The sequence below is a fragment of the Cebus imitator genome, unplaced genomic scaffold (assembly GCF_001604975.1).
Source record: "Cebus imitator isolate Cc_AM_T3 unplaced genomic scaffold, Cebus_imitator-1.0 Scaffold44, whole genome shotgun sequence".
NCBI classification, from domain to species: Eukaryota; Metazoa; Chordata; class Mammalia; order Primates; family Cebidae; genus Cebus; species Cebus imitator.
This window is the reverse complement of record NW_016107359.1, coordinates 5814457-5823326: the sequence shown is the minus strand read 5'-3', so window position 1 is coordinate 5823326 and position 8870 is coordinate 5814457.

Sequence of the window (8870 nt, the reverse complement as noted above, 5' to 3'; positions counted from 1 at the left end):
CATTGACAAGCCCAGGAATAGCAAACCATCCCTTTCTTCCCTTGCTGTCCCCAGTCCGTGGCCTCCATTAAGGATTGTTCTGCGTGGGCAACACTGAGATCATGGGAAGGTTTCATTCCACTTTCTTTGCCTTGAAAGTAATGTTCTGCTGATTCACACGTAGAACAGAATTCAGGGGCACTAAGGCAGTCCCCGGCCCACTCTCTGGTGAGCAGCCTCCCTGGCTACTGCAGTTCAGGAAGGCCCTAGCTGAGCAATTTTACTCTGTGGTGGGAGAGAAGTGAGGGCTTTGGTGCCTTCAGACTTGGCTCTGAATCCTGGCCTTGCCTGTTACTACTGTGTGATCTCAAGCAGGCTAGGTAATCTCTCTGGGTAACCTCTCTGAGCCTTGGTTTCTTCATCTACAAATAGTACTTACCTTGGTGAGGGTATTGTAAGGATTGCAAATTACTGCTTCTGTTGGACAGAGGAGAGGGGAGAAGATAATGTTAGCAGTGGAGGGGAGGAATGAGGGGAGGAGGGGAAGACAGATCTGTATGCACTTGTTTTCAATAAGAATGAAAAACCACATCTCCCCATTTTTCCTTTGACGCTCAGGACACTTACAGATAAATCTGATATCCAATTTGAACAGTAAAGTAGACAAAGTCTTCTGACCTGTCATTTGAAATGTTTATTTCTCCTGGATCTTTTGTTCCTACTTTCACCTATTCCTGGATGCTCATTTTTAAATCATTTTTTTATGGTTCATTATTTTGTGTGGCTTTTTTATGTGAGTTTAGAGCTTTGCCTGGGGCTTGAAGAATGCCTGGAATCTTTTCTGGGATGAGATGTGGTATATATAAATATGTACATTTAGAGGTGTTGCTGTGAACATTTTTGTGGCACTATATAATAAACTAATCTATAAAGCAAGGTTATACCCAGTCTCTTGTAATCTTCCTAACGACCCTATGAGATAGATGTTATGAACTCCAGGGCTGAGACGAGGCAACTCAGCCTCTGTGAGTCGCTTTCCTCTGATCACTTAACCTCTCCCAAGGGTCAGAATTTGACGTGCAATCCAGGTCTTTTGAATCTCAACCGAAAGCTTTTTCTTCTGCCACTGAACTGACTCTCTGCGGTCATAAGCCATTCAGGTTTGCTGCTGGGCCTAATAAATAACACTGATAACAACACCACACGCATATCACGCACCTGCTGTTTGGCGGGCATTTGACTTGCATTACCGTATTTGGTGTCCTTCACAAGCCACTGGCTTATCTGTATTATCCTCCTTTATAAACCATCAGCCATGCAAAAGCAGGCTCCCCAAGGTCACATGCCCAGAAGGGGAGGACTGGGGACTTGAACCCAGGTTAGCTCAACTCCAGAGGCGTTGCTCTTACCCACCACTTCCGAGGGCATCAGTTCTGTCACTGAGTGACACTTCCTGGGGGTAGTGTTCAAAGAACGCTGGGCCTGCGTGATGTCACCGTGCGGCTGTGATAGAAGCAGACAGCAGCAGCAGGCTGTCCCCGCTTCCCTGACCTCTCCCCAGTGGGCAGCAGGATCACCTTTGCCACTAACCTACTGCGGCTCATTAAAGCATTAGGCCTCTGTGATCTCCTTTGGATCTGTGTGAAAGGGTCACAATCTCAAGCTTTGTGTCCTTATTCAAGCCTTTCTTTGCCGTCTGTTTTAAGACCTTGACATATATGATAATAGCAAAACGCGCCTACAAGGTACTGGCCCTTAGAAGCATCCTGGGACTGGTTTTGGAAGTCTAATTATTACCTTGAAGTCTATTCTTTTTATCTTTTGGATTTATTCAGCTTTTAGAGTATTTTACCTTAAGATATGCTTTTAGGTTACGATAAACAAGGCTAAGTATTTCTGGAACTATTCAAAGAAGGACGTGTTTCTTTTTCATCTTGATATGTGTGCCACTTCTTTTAATGTTAATAGGATGATTTTGTTTTCTTGGTTGCCTGTCTACCCTCTCGACCGAAGCTCCAGATCTGCCTTCTTTCTTTTCTGACTCTATCCACAGTTCCTAGCAGCACCTACGGTCCCATCTCTACCCGTTCCTGGATGTCTCATCTTGGGCTGCTCCACAACTTCTAGAAGCCTTGGTTTTGTTCAGTTGTATTTTTTTTTTTCAATCACAAAATGAGGCTAACAATAACTCTACCTCTCAGGTTGTTACAAGGCTAAAATGAGATATTGTATGTTAAAGTGCTTTGGAACCACACATTGTCATAAAAAAAAGGTAAGATGGCCACATGGTCCCTGGTGCAGACTTCTGATAAACAGCATGTGCTTTAGGAGTATGCCAACATCCCTTACAAAGGCATCTGGGCCTGCAGCCTAATTACCTGGAAGAAAAGCAGAACATTCTATAACTCTATCATGTTGACTACCCATCATGAATCACAGGCATTGATTTTGGAACTGAGGTTTTGATGACCAGCATTTTAATCCAGGTCATCACGATCAAGTCTGCAGGGACTCTGCGCAGAACACAGTGTTTTAGTGCAGTTTCCTTTACGGTGGCAGTTTTCAGTCTGCTTAGAGCAGGTGTCCGCAAACTATAGCCCTTGGGCCAAATCCAGCCCACCATCCGTTTTTATATATTCTGCAATCTAAGAATTGCTTTTACATTTTTAAATAGTTGGGAAAAAATCAGAAGGATATTTTATGGCATGTAACAATGAAATGGAATTCAAATGCCAATGTGTATAAAATTCTGAATTTTATCCATAACAATTGGTGAAGATTTGTTGTCATCTTGTAAGTACCTACGTAATAGTCTCGATTTTGCCTGTTGGCCCACAAAGTTTAAAATAAGTACTATCCGGTCCTTTATACAAACAGTCTGTGGCCCCTGTCTTAAAGCATTCGTTCTGCACCTTGAATCCAAGGCGTTCAAAATCCTCATCTATTTGAGTATCACCAATGCCACTTGAGGGAATTAATGTGCTGAGACTCTAACAGAGAGATGGGATCTAGACAGAGAAGGCTGAGACTTGGGGACCGAAAGAGCAGAGTGGTCCATTTGGGACCCAATCAGGATGGAAATGACCAACAAGGGAAATGGGACAGAGAGGAGAGGAGAGATGGGAAAAGCTGGCAGAGGAAGAAAGCAGCTCCCCAGGCCCCTTGGCCATGTGACCCAGATAAGGCTAGACTGTACATGTGCCCTCAGTTCTCTTGGTCAGTCTGGATGTTGGACTAGATGCTTCTTTATTCTGTTGTTTGCCTTCATGAGTGAGCAATAGGTGTTTTACTGATGCTCTCTCCGAGGAGACAGAGTGGGTCTGCCATGCTGAACATGCAGCATTTCGTGCCCATGCCATCTGTCTAGACTTTTTTCTGCCCCGCCCCCACCCCACCCTTCCTCTGCCTGGATGGCACTCTCATTATCTGGCTCCCAGCTCTGAGAACCAGCGGACGCCATTCTCACTCTCTCGTTCTCATGCCTTCCCTCCAGGTTTTTGGTTTGTCTTCCTTCCCATGCCATTTAGCTTTGTCCTCCCAAAAGCAACCCCACATCCCAACCCTCCTTGCTTAACTCCACCTTGAGGTTTACCAGCAATTTGTCTCCCTGGGCAGTGGGTTATAAATGATACATGAGTTTCCCAGACCCAGCGGACACTGCGGGGTGCGATGGTGTGTGTGAGCACCTCTGGTAACAGTCAGGCAGCATTGGCAAGGGCTACTGAAGACAAAGAGCCTGGCTGAGAAAAATGGAGATGGGGCTACACCAGAGGAAAGGAGAGACAAAAGCAAAAACAGTCATTTCCCTGGCACCTGCCAAGGCCCAGGGCGCAGAGCTGAGTTCTGGAAAAACACTAGAAAGGTGACCCTAGGTGCAACTGTGATCGTGCCAGGCCAGGACAAGAACGAAAGTGCCCTGGCTCCCAGGGATGTGTGCACACCGAGGCCCTCCCGACGCTGTCAGGGCTTTATGGAGCCTGCAGTTTACATGTGCCGTGTGTGTCGTGCAACACTGCAACATCAATTAAGCTTCTTAACGTAGCTTTACTAAGAGCGATGGACCCAGGAGAGCTGAAAAAGTGCAGGGAGGTGTACAGATCACCACCGTTCCATGCAGTGCGAAAATCCCCCCAGCCACTTTTTGATGAGGAAGGACGCATTCCTGAGGGTCCGGGGACAGCAACTGAGCAGGATGAAGTTGGCTGAGCGAAGGCCACCTGTGGCACCAAGGACAGAATGTCACTGATGGCTTCCTGACAAGTGCCCTTTCCTGGGAATATTCTGCTGTGAGAGAGTGAAAGCTTATTCTGCCACCAACTCCTTTAAGCAGAAATGAAGGTCTTAGTGAGTAAAATAACACTGATTAGCACGGCACTGCAGAAGAGCCTCAGGGGTCGGATTTCACATCCCCTTTGGACTTTCTCTTCAGGCAGTTAAGCATTCACAAGAAAATCCCTTCTCTTTATGTGGCTTCTTCAGCCGCATCCTCCTTCGAGAAACAATTTTGAAGAGAGGAAACACAATAAAACACCACACTCGTATTTCTCTTATCGGAGATGCCTCTTGAAATTTCCAACTAATCTTAAACATGGTTAATTTCTCTCTACCTTCACGCCTCAACCATTAAATTTAAAAAAAAAAAAAAAAAAAGGAGGGGGAGAGGGAAAAAAAAAACAGAGGTCCCTTGTGTTACTCAGCAAGAGGATGTGATTTGTAAGTTTCTAAAAATCCTTCCAGCCCTGCTTATTTTGACAAAACTACTTAACACTTCAAGCAATGAACTACAGGGCATAAAAGTATAATCTGCAGAGAAAACCTTAATCCTCTATAGTAACCTATTTGAATCTCCTCAAACACATTTCAGTGTGTAGGCCCAGAGAATTAAGTCAATTGTTTGATCTGAGAAGAAAGGCAATTAGGACTCTCTCTTGATCTTTCTGGTTGAATTCTAGTCAGGGGCAGCCACTGTTCTCAACAGCTCCATTTGAGACCCCTATTATTATAATAATAGAGGTGAGCATTAGAGCCGCTACAGTTGAGAGTCTCCCTGCATTTTCATTATAAGTTTTTTTATCCGGGAGTTTCAAATCATGATGGGCTAATATTCAGCATACAAATGATTAGCCAGTGCAGGTCTGGGTGGTGTTTTTTTTTTTTTTTTTTTTTTTTTTTTTTTTGAACTCATTTAAAACTTCTTCCTTAACCTGACAAATATTTCAGCAGAAATGAAAGAAAACTTCCAGAAGCAGCTACTGGGTGATGGGACAGCAGTGCCCACTCACTGCTGAGTTCCTGGCAGAGATGATCATGGCTGGGGTCTCTTCAAAGGGATGTCTTGGCCGGGTGTGGTGCCTCACGACTGTAATCCCAGCACTTTGGGAGGCTGAGGTGGGTAGATCACGAGGTCAGACATTCGAGACTAGCCTGGCCAACATGGTGAAACCCTGTCTCTACTAAAAATACAAAAAAATTAGCTGGGCAAGGCGGCACATGCCTGTAATTCCAGCTACTCAGGAGGTTGAGACAGGAAAATCGTTTGAACCTGGGAGGCAAAGGTTGCAGTGAGAGGAGATCACGCCACTGCACTCCAGCCTGGGCGAGACAGTGGGACTCCATCTCAAAACAAAAAAGGGGGGGATGTCTCTGGGGCCACTGATAGTGCAAGACAGAAACCAAGAATCTAGCTGGGCAGTCTCGAGGAAGAAACTGGGAGTTCTGCCCTCATTTGCTCACTCAGAGCAGCTCCCAAATATCTACAAAGGAACAGCACAGTGACGATCTAGCTGGAAATGAAAACTGGAGATGTGTTTAGATAATTTGATTACGTAAGCTTGAAGAGAGATCATTTGTCCATAGCAAAGAATATTAGAGAGAGAGCTGTTCCTGGAGATTACAGGCGTCGGTGACTAAAGCCTGTCCCAAGCCACCCGACAGTGCTGTCACTGATGGCTAAGCCTTTCCTTGAGTTTCTGGAGCTCTATCTTGTCATCTAAAATAATGCTACCGGAGTTGTTATTCAGCTGCTTTGTCCGTTTTATACGAGCTCCCTGCCTCAAAGATGTGGAGAAGCGGGAAGACAAGCTCCCTGCTTCCTGCCAGAGTCCACCGGGCTGGTGGAGTCTGTTTTAACATTTAGTTCCCAGCCAAATCCAAGTGCAGAAATCCAGAGAGGATGAACATGTTCCTGTCTGCAGGGGGCCATTCTCTGCCTTAGCCCAGCTTCCTGCAGGAGGGTGGCATCCAGGAAGCAAGAGCTCTGCTTTAGGGCAATTGAGGCTTGTGGTGGAATGGCAAGAGCCTGGCTCTTTATTCAACAAACAGTAATGGAGAGCTCATGGAGAGCCAGGCACTGCGCTAAGAGCCCATGTTTCTAAGGCGGGTCAGCGATGACCTTGTCTGCCAGGGGCCTGTAGCCTAGTTGTGGAAGATGGGTAAGCCACATCTCAGTGTGAAAAATGTGATTCAGGAAAGAGCCCATGAATGTACTCTGAACCTGGCTTTAAGGTCCAGGGAAAGATTTGCTGAGGCCCAAAATATAAGTAAAAAGTAATGAGCAAGGAGGTGGCCTATTTCAGGCACCGCAAAGGCCTATAGGGGAGAGATGCAGAATGTATTTAAATATCTACAACTGGCCAGGTGCGGGGGCTCACGTCTGTAATCCCAATACTTCAGGAGGCCGAGGTGGGAGGATCACTTAAGCCCAGGAGTTTGAGACCACCCTGGACAAACTGGCAAGATCCTGTCTCTACAAAAAATAGAATAATTAGCTGGGTGTGGTAACACATACCTGTGGTTTGGCTGACGTGGGAGGATCACCTGAGCCCAAGAGGTCAAGGCTGCAGTGAGCCGTGATTGTGTCACACTCCAGGCTAGGCGACAGAGTAAGACCCCATCTCAAAAACAAAAACAAAAAAATCTGCAACTACTTCTGTAAGGCTGGGCTGAATGCCTACTTATGAGGCAATGAATGCCATCACAAGGAATTTGGGCTTCATTCTACAGGCTATGGGGAACTCTGGGTTTTTGTCATTGTTTTGTTTTGTTTTTATTTTTTGGAAACAGGGTCTTTCCTTGTTGCCCAGGCTGGAGTGCAGTGACATGATCATGGCTCACTGCAGCCTCAACCTCCAGAGGTCAAGGAATCCTCTTGCTTCAACCTCCCAAGTAGCTGGAACTACAGTTATGTGCCAGCACACCTGGCTAAATTTTTTAAAAAATTTTAGTAGAGAATCGGGTCTCACTTTGTTTCCCGGGCTAGTCTCAAAATCCTGAGCTCAAGCAATCCATCAGCCTCGGCCTCCCATAGTGCTGAGATTACAGGCGTGAGCCACCATGCCCAGCTGATAAAATATTTTAACCACAATAGTAACATGAAGAGATGGGATGTTTAGAAAGAGAATGGGAGTGTATTAGGGGTTTGGGGAGGATTTGAGACAAGGCCTCGCTCTGTTGCCCAGGCTGGAGTGCAGTAGTGCTGCTATCATGGCTGACTGCAGCCTTGACCTCCCAGCCTCAAGCAATCCACCCCTCCCAGTCTCCCCAGTAGCTGGGACTACAGGCACATGCCACCACACCTCGCTAACTTTTGTATTTTTTTGTAGAGACAGGGTTTCACCATGTTGCCCAGGCTGGTCTTGAACTCCTGGGCTCAAGCAATCCACCTGCTAAGCATGAGTCATCATGCCTCGCTGGAATGCATTAGTTTTCTATTACTGTGTAACAAACTTCCACAAACTTAAGTGCTTAAAGCAACATCTCTAGCCTGGCCAAGATGACATATAAAATTAACCATCACGATCATCTATTACCCCAAAGAATTTGAGAGTTGGCACTATTGAAATAATTTTTAGGGGGGCTTGGAGGCAAAGAGAATCATGCAATACACATTTGCCACGAATTTTGAACCTAAGCCTTAAAATCAAGCCTTTATATCTCATACAGATGATAAAGGAAAAAAAATAATAAATGACACCACAAGAAAGCAAAGCATCATATGCAGAGCGTGGGAAGACTAAGGGACAACTGACCCAGTTTCTTCAACTAGTCATGAAAAGAAAAGGGAGTGGAGAACTGTTCTAGATTTAAATAACTTCAGAGACAAAATCCAATGCAATGTGTGGATCCTATTCCAAAGGATGTCTCTGGCACCACGGAAATGCAATGTGCGGATTTCTCTCTTTTGCAAATTACAAGACAGAGATCAATAATCTAGTTAGGATGGTCTCAAAACAAAACAGAAAGTTCTGCCCTTATTTACCTCCTCAGAGCAACTCCCAAATTTCTACATGGGAACAGCACAGCAACAACAGTCTACTGGGAAGTGAAGCTGGAGATGTGTTTACATGGCTCGGTTATGTAAGATTGAATAAAGATCATTTGTCCATAGCAAAGAACACTGGAGAGGAAGTCCTCCTGCAGATCATGGGAGTTGGTGAATCATTACTTGAACGAACTAGCTGTACGTGTGAATATGGACTGCTCATTTTTCAGTTATTAAGGAGTTTTTGATAATTTGTTAGGTGTCATAATGACAATATAATTAAAAATAAATACATAAAATATTTGGCCTGAAAAAAGCTGTGTGTCCTTGGGAGTGGGGTAAGGTAGAGTCAGCAGCATGGCAGACTAAAGTCACCCCTGATGATTAATCTGATCTCCACCTTCCAGAAGGAATGAGTCACTCTCTCTTCTCTGATCCTCTATATGGCACCTTATATTCATGGATAGATGTGTTTCCCTTTCTTCCTGCCTTTCTTTCTTGCCTTTCTTTCCTTTCCTTCCCTCCTTCCTTCCTTCCTTTCTTTCCCTTCCTTCCTTCCCTTCCCTTCCCTTTCCTTCCTTCCTTCCTTCCTTCCTTCCTTCCTTCCTTCCTTCCCCCTTCCTTCTCTCTC